The following is a 17081-nucleotide window of genomic DNA, read 5'->3' as shown; positions in this document are numbered from 1 at the left end:
ATAGCTGCATCCCCAGAACGCCATGCACATTGGGTCACATTCAACCTTACTGTCTTACAATGATTCACTGTCACATCCTTTTTAAAGAAGGCTTCTGTTACAGCAAGATGTTCTCCATCTTACTCCATGTCGAACATCGCGCTGAGTTCTCTGAGACCTTCAGTCTCAGAGGACAGAGATGAGGAGTGAGCAGGTAGCCTGAGAAAAAGAATTCAAGAAAGACCCAGGAGGATGACATGCCTCAGGTCTGCTTCTGCAGTAAGTAGCCAGCCTGATCTGAGTTGTTCCCTTCTTCTTCTAACCTTCATTTGCTCTCTCCTTAGTAACTCTATCTCCTCTATGGCTTCAGTTGATTGGAGTTGGAGAGAATTGTCAGTCTACTGTTCATCCTAGAATCAGCCTGATGCTGGCTGGTTCTCTCTCCTGGATCTCTGGCCAGATTTAAGGATGAGGACTTCACACCGGGCTCACTGGGAGTGGAGACATCTGTTGAGGGAGTGTCCTAAGGATCCACTGGCAGGGAGTAGGAGGAACAGTCTGGGGCAGGGGAAGATGTTACCCAAGGACGCTGGATGTCTGGCCTCAGCCTGTTCCTCCGGGGCCCGCTAGAGCACCAACTATATGGCAGGTGTGTCCTGCGTTGGGGCTCTGCGGATGGGCTGTTGTAGACCTGCTGCTGGCTGAAGAAAGTGGGGCATGACCTGTCCGGTGGCTCCACAAGAGAAGGTTCCAGTTGGCTGCTCGTGCCCAGTGCCCAGGCAGCTGCAGGATGCAAGGTTGGCTAATAAAGCAGAGAGTGGCAATGGCAAGTGCCTTAAGGCATTGTTTTGGAGCAGCCTTGGCAGCTCACACAGCAGAGCACAAGAAGCTCATCCACAGAGGAAGCAACTCAGACAGAAGCAGAGGTGAGAAAGGACAGCGTCGGAGAGAGGGAGGGAAGGAGGGAGGGAAGGAGGGAGGAAGGAGGGAGAGAGGGAGGGAGATTACATTCAGGAAGGAAAGAGGGGAGAGCAGGCGTGGATGATTGGGGAGGGAGGGGAAAAGAGAGGACGCAGAGTCAAGGAGAAGCAGCCAGGGAGGGAGAGGGAAAAGAAGATGGAAATGCAAGTGCAGGCCGGGTCACCTGAGAACCGGACACTGAGAAACTCATGCACAAGCACGTGTCAGGGAGGACTCTTTTTCTTTTCTTTTAAAGTCATCTTTCTTGATTTTGACTTTTTCTTAAATTTGAGATCACCTACCAAATGACAGAATGAGATCCACCTCCCATATATGCATTCATTCTCCAGATACCTTCATAGTGGCTGGAGCTGGGCTTGCCAAAGCCAGAAGCCAGAAATTCAACCCTATATGGTGAGGGGCAGGTGTTGTGCTGGATTTTGAGATCCCCAGAAAATCATCGAGTCTGAAGTCAGTGCTAATGCATAAAGGCGGTTTATTCAGATTAACCTAGGTCTCCCAGCCTCCCTGAAGGGCTGGGGAGGGACGGGCAGCCGCAGTCAAGGCTGCAGCAGGAACAGCAGGGCAGAAAAACGGCGTGAGGTTGAACAGCACAGAGTTCTTACACACTTCAGAATAATAATTTTACAGTCATGATTGGTCAGTTTAACTGTTAACTTCCAAAAAGAGCAAGTTGGCAGGCTTCCATTGGAGGATTTGAAGCAAGCAACTTTCAAAATGTACAAACTGATGGGCTATAGGGTAGTGAGGTCTTATCAAACACCAGGTACTTCCTTCCTGAGGAGTGCTCTGCCTATGTGACCTGCCAGGTGTCCTGCCGGGTGTCACGTAGACTGTCAGGCCTGAAGTTCACACAGCCCCAGCCAAGCAAGTAAGGCAGAAATCACAAAAGCAGAAAACATCCTGGTTCTTCACAGGCACCCAGATATCCAAGCCATCACTCATTGACTCCCCAAGGTGCACATTAGTAGGAAGCTGGAGTCAGGAATGGAGCTGGGACTTGAACCCAGGAATTCCAATACGGGATCTAGAAGTCCAAGCGGTGTGTTGACACAACACTGGGGAAGGGGCCACACCACAGGACTGGGCAGAAGCAACTCAGCTACAACACAGTGGTGACATGAGCCTCAGTCATTCCGGCGGGGAGCTTGAGAGTGGACATGCATCTTCTCAGCTGTCCCAAGTGAGAGCAGGGGAGCCCAGCTTTTACAGATGTCCCTACGTGCCTCAGCCCTGAGCTCCATCCCCAGAGAGAAGCATGAGCTTTGGGGAAGCTGGTTCTTGAGTCAGGGCCATCTTCACACACGGCAGACAGCACAAAGCTCGTCTCTGGCAGCACCCCCAGCAGTAGGGGAAATGCAGCCTGTATTCTTGAGTGGGGAGTTGGACAACACACACATTCACTAGAGGAGAGGGAGACAAGAGGAGAAGCTGGCTCAGTTCCTGGTGACCCCTGTTTGACCCCTCTGGAAAACCCCTGGTGCTCCCCAAGTTCCCTTTTCCATCTTCTAGTAAATTTCCACCCACCCTCCCCCCACGTTTTGTTTTGTTTTACGTTAGCTTGAGTGCATCTATTCTTGCCACAAAATTATCCCAACCAAGCCAGAATATTTAGATCCATAATGTAGATGTGATGGTAAATCCTAGAGATTTCTTTCTTTTCCTCTCTCTGTAAGTTGAAACTCATCATTTTAAAATAAAGGTTTACTTGCCTTTTTTTTGGAAAGTCAAACTTACAGAAAGGAGAGAAAAAGAAAAATCTTCCATCCATTGGTTCATTCCCCAAGTGGCTAAAAAGGCAGGAACTGAGCTGAGCTGATCCAAAGCCAGGAGCCAGGAGCTTCTTCTGGGTCTCCCACGCGGATGCAGGGTTCCAAGGTTTTAGGTCATCCTTGACTGCTTTCCCAGGGCACAAGCAGGGAGCTGGATGGGAAGTGGAGCAGCTGGGACATGAATTAGTATCCACATGGGATGCTGGTGCTTGCAAGGCGAGGACTTTAGCCACTAAGGTCCTAAAACATAATTTCTATTGGTCTATCTCCATTAGTGCCAGCTCCATTTCAGACTTCTTTGAAAAGTAATACAATTTCAACCATATCAACATTTAAAAACTTTAGGAAAAAATTTTAGGCCATGAAAATGAAGATTGCCGCAGCACCAGCATCTCATAGGAGCACTGGTTTGAGTCCTGGCTGTTCCACTGCCAATTCAGCTCCCTGTTAGTGTGTCTGGGGAAAGCAGCAGAGGGTGCTCCTCTGCACCCATCTAGAAGACCTAGAAGCAGCTCATGGCTTCAGACATAGCCCAGCTCCAGCCGTTGTGGCCATTCGCGGAGCAAACCAGCAGAAAGGAGGATCTCTCTATGTCTCTCCCTGTCTTTCTCTGTAACCCTGCTTCAAATAAATAAAATAAATCTTGGGGCCAGCGCAGTGGTTTAACAGGCTAATCCTCTGCCTGTAAGTGCCAGCATCCCATGTGGGTACCAGTTTGTGTCCCAGCTACTCTACTTTACATCCTACTCTCTGCTGTGACCTGGGAAAGCAGCAGAGGATAGCTCGGGTTCTTGAGCCCCTGCATCTATGTAGGAGACTTGGAAGAAGCTTCTGGCTCCCAATTGGCTCATCTCTGCTGTTGTGGCCATTTGAGGAATGAAACAGCAGAAGAAAGATATCTCTCTGTGTGTCTCAACTTCTCTCTGTAAATCTGCCTTTCAAATAAAAATAAATAAATCTTTTTTAAAAGATAAAAATAAATATTGGGTCTGACGCAGTAGCCCAATGGCTAACGTCCTCGCCTTGCATGTACTGGGATCCCACATGGTTCTGGTTCTAATCCCGGCAGCCCCACTTTCCATCCAGCTCCTTTCTTGTGGCCTGGGAAAGCAGCAGAGGACGGCCCAAAGCCTTGGAACCCTGCACCCGCGTGGGAGACCCAGAAGAGGCTCCTGCCTCCTGGCTCCTGGCTTTGGATCAGCTCAGCTCCTGCCTTTGTGGTCACTTGGGCAGTGAATCATCGGACAGAAGATCTTTCTGTCTCTCCTCCTCTCTGTATATCTGACCTTCCAATAAAACAATAATAAAAATAAAATATAAAATAAAATAAATCTTAAAAAAAAGAATATCAATGTACTTTTCATCGATGTATTTCCAATTGCATTGCAAACCAGTATTTTTAGAAATTCAAATGGAAGGAATTACTAGGAAAATGCTCATAGGCTTGGTTGTCAAGGCAATGGCTCATGTTCTGTACTTAGACCAATTCTAAACTATTCCTGGACTGGCACTGATCCTAGGACCACTTCTATTGGTACATTGAGCAAGGTAATTACAGCTCAACTCACTCGGCTTGGTTCTTACATGTCAGTCATACTGTGGGATGCAAAAGCATGGGATCACGACTGCCACTCAGGGAGTAGGGGCCTCCAGGATATCACATTTTAGGAAGACCTAAAATACTCTTTTGAAGTCCTGAGAATGAAGGTCAAAACCTGGCCTGACGTTGCCAACCCCCAGCATCCTCTGCTTCACCCCTATCCCACACACAGTTTGCTGGGGCCTGCTTCTATGTGCATTTATGTGTTTCTATGCCCTGGACATCGCTGTCCACCTATGACACCCTTTCCCAACTTCTCTACCTTTCGAGCTCTTAGTCCTTCCTCTTGAATAAGTCAGATTTCTCTTTTCTCTGGCTTTCTTGGCCTATTGCTGTTTCCATGAGCAAGGCTCACACTGCATTGCTCATGGACTCGGTTAGTTCTAGGTATACCCATTTCTCCTACCAATTCCACATCCCCGTGGGTCTGGATTGTGTCTTCAGCATCTGTGATTCTTCTACCCATGCCGCCCTTAAACTTCTAGATAAGTCCTTTGTAGACCATCCATAAAGTTAGTGGAAATCAAATAGCTTAAGCCTGGCAGCTTCAATGTTCCTGTTTACATATCTGTAAAGCGGCTACATCCCAGCCCCACAATGAATCACGGCCACGGATTACTCGGAAAGAACAGGCCTGCACAGGCTGCTGGCTCCCCAGGGAGAACCGGGGTGGACGTGAAGATGAAAGAAACATTGCTTATTTCCTGAGTAAATCCTTATTCAAAACACACACTAAATATCTCACTAACACTTGGTTCACCACACTGAAGGACGGAAAGGATTTCATTAATCCACGTAGAGCAACAAGGGCAAAGGCGCTATGTTAACACTTTCAGAGGCCATCCCCTTTGAAATGTTATCTGTAGGTCAGCGCTACACAAAGACACCCCAGGGGAACCAGTTTTTCTGGAAACTTTTTAACAATAATTCTTGGCAAAACCATGTCCCAGAATCTGGTCCTCTTGGCAGGGCCAAGTCCCGAGTCCTTGGTCTTTCATCTCTGGACCCTATCTATTCACATATGTTTAATGATTCTAAATATAGGATCATTACAATAGGACATGTTCTTTAATACCTTCAGTATAATAACTCTTGAGCATTCACTATAACCAGCCACCATACTAAATACAATCTCTGTATTTTCATTCTATCCCCAATCATTTTATATTGTATTATTATACAGATAAGAAAGGAGTCTTAGAAAAAGCTAAATGACTTAGCTGTATCAAAGAACAAAGATGCAATTTACTATACACGTTTGTGGCACTGTACCATGGAAGTGCTAAAGACAAAATGCAGCTTAAAAATTTGCCACTCTGGGGCCTGGGTGCAGACTCAATGGTTAAATCCTAACCTTACAAGCACCAGAATCCCATATGGGAACTGGTTTGTGTCCAAGCTGTTCCACTTCCCATCCAGCTCCAGGCTTGGGAAAGTAGTGGAGGACGGATCAAAGCCTTGGGACCCTGCACCCACATGGGAGACCCTGAGGAAGCTCCTGACCCCTGGCTCCTAGCTTCAGATCAGCTCAGCTCTGCCACTGTGGCCATTTGGGGAATGAGTTAGCAAGATCTTTGTCTCTTCTCTTTGTAAATCTGCCTTTCCAATAAAAATAAACAAAAAATATTTTATTTTTATTTAAAATATTTATTTTTTTATTGGAAATGCGGGATTTATGGAGAGAAAAAGAGAGATGGAAAGAGAAGGTACTCTAGCCTCTGGTTCACTCCCTAAAGGGCCGCAAAAACCAGAGATGAACTAGTTTGAAGCCAAGAACCGGGAGCTTCTTCTGAGTCTCCCACAATGGCTACAGCGTCCCAAGGCATTGGGCTATTCCCTACTGCTTTTCCAGGCCATAAGCAGCGAGCTGAATCGGAAGTGGAACATCCAGGACTCGAACTGGCGCCCATATGGAACACTGGCGTCACTGGACAGAGGATTAGCAGCTATGCCATCGCAACAACCCCAGTCTTTCTTTTCATGATGGAGAGACACTTAGCATGACATCTGCTAAGTTAGTCCTACGGGTTTAGCCATGTCAGCAGAAAGACCTGAATCTTTGCCAACAGCTCAATCAAAAGTTCAAGGTTGATGCCCACAGGCTCAGTGTCCCTTTCTGAAGCCATTATTGTAGCTAAAGAGAGAAGATTCTGATTGGCCAGACTTGGGTCATGAAACCCTGAACCCTGGGAACCCTCGCATGAGAAACAGATGGATTAAGGGTGAGATAGGGATGATTCCCTAAAGCAAAATCAGAATGAAGGAAAAAATGCTGGCAAGGCAGAACAACAAACAGCGCCAGAGGGAGGTCTGATCTCCACTGAGAACTTCTTCTTAGGAAGCCAGAGTGTCTAAGAGCAGGCTACATCCTCAGAGGTCCTGAATCCCCTCACTCACGGATTTCAGAGACCCCTTCCAGCTCCCATTTTGTGACACTTGAGAAAACAATAATCTCTCATGCTTATTAAATTATTTGTAATAATTCACTGCTTCATTTTCTGTATACATTTCAAAATTATTTTGTCTCAACTATTCTGCTTTAACATATTTAAATGGCTATCCTTTGTTTCAAAATAACACTTTTCCCCAAGTGAGGTCAAGCTGCCAGTTCTGTCTTAGCGGCCACCCATCCCAGGGAACGCAAGGACCAAATGTTCCTAGACCACGTTCCCTGCTCCTCCTGGCTCTGCTTCTATTTCCACTCAATCTCCATCTGCCAAGGCCAGCAGGGACTGCCCTCTCTCCCTGCAGTAACTACCTTCAAGTTGGCTCCCAAGATGAAAACCCCAGAGGCAGCTCAGTGGCCTTGGACTACTCCCTGCTCTGCTTTCCTGGCAGGCATCTAGTCATCAGCCAGAAATGATCCTAAGCCTGTCTTGGCGGAGAAGAGTAGCAAGTGGAATGCCAGCTTCTATGAATGATGGCTCTCTCGTCTACGTGCTGGCCCACAATCACCTAGATGCAGGTTCCTAGGAGCCTGCGCATAGCTGCCACAATGGAAGTTTTGTTTTTAAAGTGGGATGTAGGAATTTTTGTTCTTAAACCTCGCCTCGTTGATTCTGAGGCTGACAGTCCAACACAAAGCCGGCTATCCGGGGTGGAGGAGCCTCTGAGATAAACAAGCCACATTGGACTAACGAGCTGCAGCATCCAGAACACCAAGTCTAGAGCTGGAAGTTGGCCAACAGTTCTGAGATGTACTCATTTAAGTGATTATCCTAGTTAAGACATTCAAGTTGCTCTGGGCTCGTTTTTTGTAAAATGTTGGAACCGGGCCAGGACATCCTAAAGGTCCTTTCTGGCTCAGAAAATTCTCAAATTCACTGCTATAATGTAGGGGAAATAAACAGCTTGGAAGTTTGGAAACCCAGATGCAATAACACCTCTATTTTTTCTTAATTGCAGATGAGTTTTTTTATTTTCATAAACGCAACAGCTCTAAGGTTAAAAAAAAAAAAAGGCCCAAGACAATCTTTCAGAATCATCTGTGGAGATGTGTGTGCAGTACGAACAAGCTAAAATCGAACTCAATTTCCTATGGACTTGAGTTTGCAGGGTTGAGGATCTGCAAGAAGCATTTGGTATGTTGGTGTTCCATGGATATGACATTTTGCCGCACCAAATGGAAATGGAATATTTTTAGCACAGACTTCACCGAGGTTTAGCAGAAAGGGACAAATACTTTGGATAGAGTTTGAATAAGCGGGGATGCTACCAGACTAAGTATAAAGATGCCTTTTCTTCCACTATCACAAAATACATGTAGGTACACTGATTTTCACCAAAAGCTTCAAGCACTTTCTCTTTTCTGTGTCTCCAACCAGGTGCTGGCTCTCACACGTGTCCCTTTAGATGCCCTGGGTAACTAGGTTCAGTAAGGTAAAAACATTGATGAGTAAAGGCAGTAAGCTACCACTGACTGACATTTACCACGTTCAGGACATGTGCTGAATATTTCACATGGATTTAGTCAATTCATACTTACAACGATAATAACAGTAGCCTTCAAATCCAGAGTTCGAACCTAAAGGAACTGGACATAGCGGAGACCAGCATGAAGTATAGGTCTTGAAAACACATGTGTGATCTAAATTCTCCCATACCAAGTAATCCTCTTCCCTCACTGTGTTGCTGCTGAAGTGGGCACTTAAAAGTTTACAAGATCTCAAGATGTCTACCTTCCATGAACTTTACTTGGGAAGTTACTACAGGATGTACTCTGCCAAAATGAGGCAGTAAACCAAGAAAGTGGCACACATGGGATTGAGAAATTAGGATTCGACATAGATGAGTAGCGGCATCATCAGGATGAGTGTGAGGCTGGCAAAGGCAGCAAGTGGATCAGACAACACAGGTGAACAGAGGGCTCCTAGAGGCAGGTCTCTGGGAAGAAAGACCGATAGATACCTTGGTGTATTTTGTATTGAGAGGCTTTGGTTTGACTCTGTTGATCATCCCATCTACCTATGAGCTATAACTGTCAACATATCTATATGCCAGGCAACTGAAGCAAAGAAATTCTAGCACTTTCTCCAAGGCCCTAGAGTTAGAATTCAAGCCTAAGCAGTGACCTGATGCTCCAGCCAAGCAGGAAGAGAGGGGAAATTTGAGGGGTGTGTGAGAAGAGGACTAGAAGCTCATATGGCAGAAATTGAAATCCTCCTCAAATCTGATGGTGAACCAGCAGGTGCACTTCTCCGACGAGTCACTGAGAAATAGCAGCCTTTGCAGGCTGGCTCGATTGGAACACACAGGAGGACATCACCAGAAACAATGGAAACAGCTGAAGGCATCTGCCTCCAGAGAATGAGGCTGTTGGGGATCAGAGGCCCACAGTTCTTACCGGAATTCCCTTATTTGATTTTACTTTTCACATGAAGCATGGATAATCTTTTTAAGGGAGAGAGTTTCCCCACAATAGACACTAAACGGGATTAAACCCCTACGCATCCTACCTCAGCCATCTCCTGACTGTTTGATGAGGGTTTCATTAAGCGGAGGCCAGGTTCTCTGTAATTATCAGTGATAGGAGGAGCCTGATGTTCATGTGTGTGTAATAGCTACACTTGCATAGGGACAAAGTAGAGACCACCTAGAACACACCTACCTATGAAACTTCTGACACATCAAAGTAGTGACAGATCCTCCCAGAATTCCAACCCCAACTCCACACTACCAACCTGCATTAGTGTGCGGGGAAGGACTGCTGAGGCTGGTCCAAGACTCTGAGGAAAAAGTCTACAGAATAGAATTCTGCCTGTATTACTAACCCTTAATCACCCTGCACATTGGAATATGTAAACCCAGTCCCCTTCACCGCCACGATGTCTAGTTTCACCTCCATCAGCACCCTGTGAGTGCTACTTTCAGTTGCAAAGGTCATCTGCATGCTGATGTTGGAGATTTTTGCAATTCTCAGCTGCTGCTTCAGTTGGACTATGGTGGGTGGATCTCAGCAATTACAATTACTATTATGCAATAGCGAGTGGCTTGCTGCAGGTAGTTTCCTAAACAGGAAATTATCACAATATATGTGGGGACAAGGTCAAGGGATCCCATCTTCTGACAACAGATCGAACAAGACCGGAGCCATAGGTGATGAGCTCAGCCATTTCGGTCCATACTTCAGGGTTCTTCCCAGAAACAATCCATTATCCATTTGAGAGCTGCCAGAATCACTCACCCAGGCACGTTAAAGAAACTCTACCTGGTGCCATGCTTCAAGGACTCGAGGGTCTGGTACCTGTTCAGGAGTGCTGAGGCCAGGGGAGGGGTTGGAGGACAGGAGCTGCAGGCTTTGAAAAGGCAACTGGACCCTATGACTACCAAACAGGGCAAGTCCACTGCAGGGGGTAGCACCATCACTCCAACTTGGTGGGCTGGCTACACCAGGAGGTGGGGCAGCTGCTGTAGGTCTAGCAGGGTGTGGCACTACCAAATGATCAAGGACCAGGATGGTTCTGGGTTTTGCTGAGGAAAGTTGGCGAGGATTCTGCTTCCTCCAGATGATAAGGAAGGCAGGAGGGGCCAGAGGAAGGATGAAACCAAAGGAAATGATTCACTAGGGCCTTGCTCTGCTATTCTCAACAGACTTTCCTCAAGAGAAGATAGTTTGCACTTTTTAATAAAGATTTGTTTTTATTTGAAAGGCAGAGTTATGCAGAAAGAAGGAGAGAGCGAGATCTTCCACCCACCATTTCTCTCCCCAAGTAGCTGCAATAGCCGGAGCTGAGCTGAGCTGAAGCCAGGAACAAGGAGCTTCTTCTGGGTCTCCCACACGGGTGCATAGGGACTCTAGAACTTGGGCTGTCCTCTGCTGTTTTCCCAGGTCACAAGCAGGGAGCTGAATGGGAAGTGGAGCAGTCGGGACACAAATGCTCCTGTTTGACAGTGGAGTCTATGAATGACAGCGTCAACATTGTTACAGAAGACAGTAACATGCCAGCTCCCTTCCTTGCATAACCTGGACAGGTTGCCCTGCACCCCAAGACAACCTGAAACATTCCCTAACTCACAGAACCTCAAGTCATCAGAAACCAACCCCGCTGGCAGTACTCATCAGACACCACTTCTGTCTGCATTGCCCATGTCACTGGAGGTTTTCGTTTGCTGTGGCTCCTGGAGTTTGCCCTCCACAGGGGCCTGTACTGACTCCTGCCTCCCTCACTTGACCAAGCTGGTGTTCTTTGTTCATTTAACCCCTTGAACTTCCAGACCTGGAGATGCTCAAAGAAGGAAACGCTTATTTATAGCCACCAACCCAAGAAGCGCAAACCGCCTGTGCCACTGCCACCACAGTAGGAGGCTGGGGTCAGCACAGGCGTTTCTTCGGAAGAAAGACGGGAGAGAAAAATTAGCCCAGGAAGGTTTGCTATCCGAGTTGCTGGAAATCTGATTATTTCCCCTTCCTCTCGCCTTCTCCTGCTCCCTCTCTCACCTTCTACCCCCTTGCTCCGTTCTCCCTGGAGGGTGGGTCAGGGCGGAGAACACAGAGGGAATTGGAACTCGCTGGGAGCGATGGGCTGGGAAGCAGGCTGCGGAAACAGGTCCTCGGTATCCATAGTGACGAGCCCTGCAAAGGGAGGACAGCACAGAAGGGAGGACACCAGGTCGGGCGGCGAGGGCCAGGAGCCCAGTGCAGCTGAAGCTAAATTGGGTTTTAAAGGATCAAGAGTTCGTGTGCAATTGCACCTCTGGTGGCAGGCGGGATGCAAGCTGTGTTGTGGGCTCCTTTTACATCTAGAAAGGTGGATCGATGAGTCCTGGGAGTTTAGCTATTTTCGGAAGGCAGGGTGAGCGGCAGGCAGTGGAGGGGGAAATGGGTGCGCGCGTGGCCGGAGGGTTGGGGTGGGAAGGGACCCCAGGGTGCGCTCACAGGGACCGCCCTCTTGGCCGAACGTGGCTCCCGGATGCCCCCTGGCGGAGACCGTCTCCTACTGACAGCAGTTAGGTGGCCAAACCAAGGCTATAGCCAACACGAGTTCACAATGACCTATTCAACTTGAAGGTCTGATAGACAACGAATAAGATGTTTGTGTTTGTTCCAGGATAACTCTGAGATAGCACATGTGAATTACATTTCTCCTTCCCTCTCACAGTTGTACACAGGTGCCCCTCCAGATGAAGGCTCAGCTAGCAGTGAACCAAAATTGTGTGGGAAAGAAGTTACACTTGTGCTGACCAGATACGGCCAGACTTTCTTGTTTTTATTTCCTAAACAATAAAGCATGACAATTTACATAGCATTTATATCCTATTAGTCATGAAGTGTGTGAAAGAACAGCAAGGTTATGCCCAAATACTACCCAGTTTGACATAGGAGGCTTGGGTACCCATCCATTAATTCACAGGGGATCCTAGAGCGAACCCCCTTGGATTTAGGGGGACAACTGTATTTAAAAAAAAAAAGGCAAGGAAGGGAGGGAGGGAGGAAGGGAGGAGGACCTGGCCCTCTGAGTATCTGTCCATGCTGTCCACTCCTTTGCTCTCTCCTTGGTTCCTTACCACCACAGGGGGTCTCCTTCTGGGTGCTGGTTGTGGATGCTGACCCCCCTCCCCATGCAGCCTAGGCCATGGTCAGTGCCCGCTCACTACAGCTTCCAGACCTGGATGTGCCAGTTCACACCCACCTCTGAACTCCCAGCTGGCACTGTGTTCAGGTCCTTGGCCGTGAATAACGTACAGTTCTTAGAGCACTCGCTAATTAAGTGCCCAGTAAGTCACTAATGAAGGATCAATGAGCTTTAGCACGGTAATCATTTCCAAGATGTGTTCTAGAAGCTAAGGATCAATGCTGTGGATCAGGACACGCTGTGGGGTACTGGTGTTCCTGCACGGGTTTTCCTCACACACGCCACCTCAGCTCCAGCCAAGGCGGGACCCCCGCAGCCCTAACTGACGAGACCACGCACGGGTCCAGAAGCATGGTGATGCCGGAACTCTTCAAACTGCAGTCGCACCATGTCCCTCCGGGCGAAGCCCTGCACTGTTCTGTGCCCTGCTGGGTGACCCTCCACCCACCCACCTCCCACTCCTTGCTTACTGCTCTCCTGCCATGGAGCCCCCCTTCTTCTTCTGGAAAGACCAGCTGTTTTCTGCCTCAGGGTCTTGCTTGGACTCGCTTCTCCTTCTGCCCAGAGAGCTTCTCCTGTGGGATACACTGTTGGTCTCAGTTGACACAGAGAAATGATACACTTGCGGGAAGCCCTGTGACACCTCGACATTGATATACATCGTACTCTGTGTCACCTTTAAATCAGGGTCCTGAGCCCGTCGCCTCGGCCTCGCGGCTAAAGTCCTCACCTTGATTATGCCAGGATCCCATATGGGCGCCGGTTCTAATCCTGGCAGCTCCACTTCCCACCCAGCTCCCTGCTTGTGGCCGGGGAAAGCAGTCGAGGACGGCCCAAAAACTTTGGGACCCTGCACCTGCGTGGGATACCTGGAGGAAGTTCCTGGATCCTGGCTTTGGATCGGCACAGCACCAGCCATTGTGCTCACCTGGGGAGTGAAATCATCGGAAGGAAGATCTTCCTCTCTGTCTCTCCTCCTCTCTGTATATCGGACTTTGTAATAAAAAATAAATAAATAAATCTTAAAAAAAAATCAGGGTCCTCTTTGCACACCCTACTTATTTGTGATGAAAGCATACATTTCATGTAGCTTTACTGAGGTTCCCCATGGGCTGTAGTCACCCTGCACTGCCTGTAACACTACAGGCTTCATTCCTCCTATTTCACCATCACTTGGTGCCTGTTGTTCAGCCCTTTTCTGGCCCTTGGATGGACAGATAATTATGATCCTAGGGACTCGGTTCTGGGGCACGGAGAACACGACGGATTTGTACACTCTACTGTACGGATGTTCGAGCTCAGAAAAGAAGAAAATCGTTAAGCAATCCATTTCCTACCACCCTTCTCATTTCCTCCCTGGCACAGATTACAACCCACCACGGTCATCGTGATTGGTTGACTTGTTGACTTTCTATCCTCCACCTAGATCACGGTTAGCACACCATGGCCACAGGCCAAATCCAGCCACCATTTGTTTTTATAAATGAAGCATCCGGGGCCTCGGTCGCACCCATGCACTCACCATTATTCACAGCTGCTTCAGGTGTGCGTAATGGCAGAGCGCATAGCTATGACTGAGGTTGTACAGTCCCCAGCAACGCTGCAGAAGTTCATTACCTGGTCCCTTCCAAAAGAAGGGGGGAGGGGAGAGGAGAGGGAGAGAAGGAGGGAGGAAGAGGAGGAAGGAGAGAAGGGCAGAAGAGAGCAGGAGGAGAGACCATGGAAGCACTGCCTGAACTGTAGGCTGCATGAGAGCAAGTCCCGTTTCTGTTTTCTCACCTCTCACTGTCACACAGCGTGCGGCACAGACTCCTCAGCCCTCGGTCAGAGCAGGCTCGGTCAGATCCCTGCCAGGGCTCCTCCGGGGCAGTCTCCTGGCTCGCCCTTGCCCAGTCCGATCCTGCCTCCCAGCCATGGCCTGCTGACAGCGGCGTCAGGCACCTGCCAGTCCCGTCCAGTCCTGCCTCTTGCCCCACATGTGCAAGTGAGTGCTGTGTGTGCCCTGGTGCTGAGCCATCGTCCTGGTCACCACACACAGTCCTGTAACACACGGGCCCCCTTGGGGTTAGCGGCTCAGCACAGAGCGACTCCGAGTGGCCCATTTGCTGCTGTGCCGCTCTACGCTCTGCGTGCGCGAGGGCCCCATCTCCGAGTCTCATTCATCGATCGTTCATCTTTTTATTACCATTTTCACTTAGGTCTTTTCCTCTTATAAAAATGATTCGCATGCATAGTGTGAAATTTTGAAATTTTGAGCACGGTCCTTGACCTCCACGTCTGACTCAGCTGATCTGCTGCTGGACCTGGGTACGCAGCGGAGGATGGACCACGTCCTTGCACCCACAGGAGAGACCTCAGCCAGGCCCCAGCAGCCCTGCACCCTCAGGAGAGACCTCAGCCAGGCCCACAGGCCCTGCACCCACAGGAGAGACCTCAGCCAGGCCCACAGGCCCTGCACCCACAGGAGAGACCTCAACCAGGTCCAGCCCCAGCAGTTTGCAGCCATTTGGGGGAATAAACCAGAAGTTAAAAGATTTCTATCTGTCTTTATCTTTACAATAAATCAATCAATCTTTAAAATACATACACTTACAGCACAACAACTGTTAGTCACAAACAAGAAAACTGCACTCAGATACGACAACGAAATCGGAAAATAACTTTTATATGGCTCTGTTTAAAATCTTCAAGGAGTGACGAGAACATCAGTACAACCAGAGTTTGAGACAGTGAACCTGGAGTAGGTAAAGACGTCAGAAAATCATCTCCCCACACCTTGAAAATCCAGACAGTAAAGGAACTGTCCTCCACCACATTGACACAAGAGGGCGATGTTGCGCTAGCCATCGTCAATTGCTCTAAATCCATGAAATGCAAACCCCATGCAAAGTGACTCAAAGGGGGAAACGAAATTCAAAGCACTTTATCTAGTGAAACACTTCCCAAAACGTAACCACAAATAAAATTTCAAATGGGATTCAAATATTTGGAAATAGGAACAACCACCTTGAATCACAAGCCCAAAAACCAAGAACAGAAACAAAGCAACACGTAAATAAATAAATCAGTTAATTGAACTGAGGAAAGAAAAAAGAAGTGATCACAGGAGTGATGACTACGGGCCAGTGTTGTGGCACAGCACACTAAGCCACCACCAGCAAAAACTACCAGCATCCCATGTGAGCACTGATGGGAGTTCAGGCTTCCCCACTTCCAATCCATCTCCCTGCGATTGCTTCTGCCACCCACACGGGAGACCAGGATGTAGTTCCAGGCTCCTGGCTTCAGGGTGACCCGATGTTGGCCTTTGAGGCCATGTGGGAAGTGAGTCTACAGATGGAAGACTCTCCTCCTGGCTCTTAACTCCAACTTTTAAAAATAACTAACATTTGGTGCCGTGATCGGTTGGTTTCCCCCCCCTCCCTTGGCCACCTGCCTTGGGACCACTACCGGGATCCGAACTGTGAGAACTGCGATCTGTCTATAATTGTCTCCATCTGCACCACCGAGACTCGTTAGCAGCCATCAGAATCTGTCTCCACCCACCGGCTGGTTCCAGAATTCATCTCCAACGGCCTGTTCCTGACTTTGCCTTCACCTGCCAGCTCCAGCATTCTCCACCTCCACATGGTCGTTCCTGAATTCATCTGACCTGACCATGCTAGCATCTGCGTCCGTCCAGCAACGACATAGCCCAGACGCGTGTTCCTGGTACTCTGTCTCCACATGGAGCACACGAGGTATTCCCCATCTTTCTGAATGCTAAGTTGTTGCATGCATACACTGTTGCAGGAAGGGTTCCCTCCCTCAGCCCTTGGAGTTTTGGGTGTGGCTTGGCACGTTGGTGCTCCACCAACTAGGTCTGATTTTCCACTTTTAGGAGACCAGTTCTGTAAACCCTGGCCAGGTGCCGTGTCTCTTGGCCACTGGGCTGGAAGTCCCTGGACCACTGGGTCACTACGGTGGTGGGGGGGGCCTGTACTTCTGGGTCAGGCTGCTGAACTGAGTTAACGACTTCAGATACAGGTGGTATTTGGGGACCTGGCTCATCCCTTACATAAGGGGTGACGACCTTCTACAAGAGCCAATTTTTCTCTCCACTGGGTCGCCATGGATCACCGGGTCTGCTGTGGTAATCAGTCCTGAGTCATAATCATGGGAGCTATCTTGATCCCAGGTTCCTCCCAACACCCCCTTGGCGATCTTCCAGCAAGTTTAGAAACCCCGGCTCATTACCTAAACAGTAAAACTCTAACATGCTTCCGTAATGGGGCCTGGCCCCAGTACGCGGGAAACCAGAGAGCGCCCTTGACTTCGGTCTCCTGGAAGTCTGTTGGGCTTCGGTTCCGGTCTAGTGGGAACCTGCCGGCTTCGGTGACTGGGATCAAAGCATGGGTTTTTGTACAATTCAGTGGGTCGAGCAATCAGTTGTTTACAATGTTCTGATTGGTTATTACACGTTTACAATGTATTTTCATTGGTTACTTTCACTTTACACACATGTTTACTTATCTCCAATTGGTTATAACTTATCTTTGGTAACACCCTTTGCTTTCTCTTAGTTCTGCAAAACATGTTTTTTGCATATTTATCAAAAAACATATTTTTTCTTCTCTTATTGTTTTTACCAGAGCTTGTTTTTCATAACATGTTTACTTGCAGCAGGGTTTCTTTGGA

Source organism: Ochotona curzoniae, unplaced genomic scaffold (assembly GCF_017591425.1).
Source record: "Ochotona curzoniae isolate NIBS_2020 unplaced genomic scaffold, NIBS_Ocur_1.0 contig_66, whole genome shotgun sequence".
Classification (NCBI taxonomy): domain Eukaryota; kingdom Metazoa; phylum Chordata; class Mammalia; order Lagomorpha; family Ochotonidae; genus Ochotona; species Ochotona curzoniae.
Note: the sequence above shows the minus strand (reverse complement) of the source record.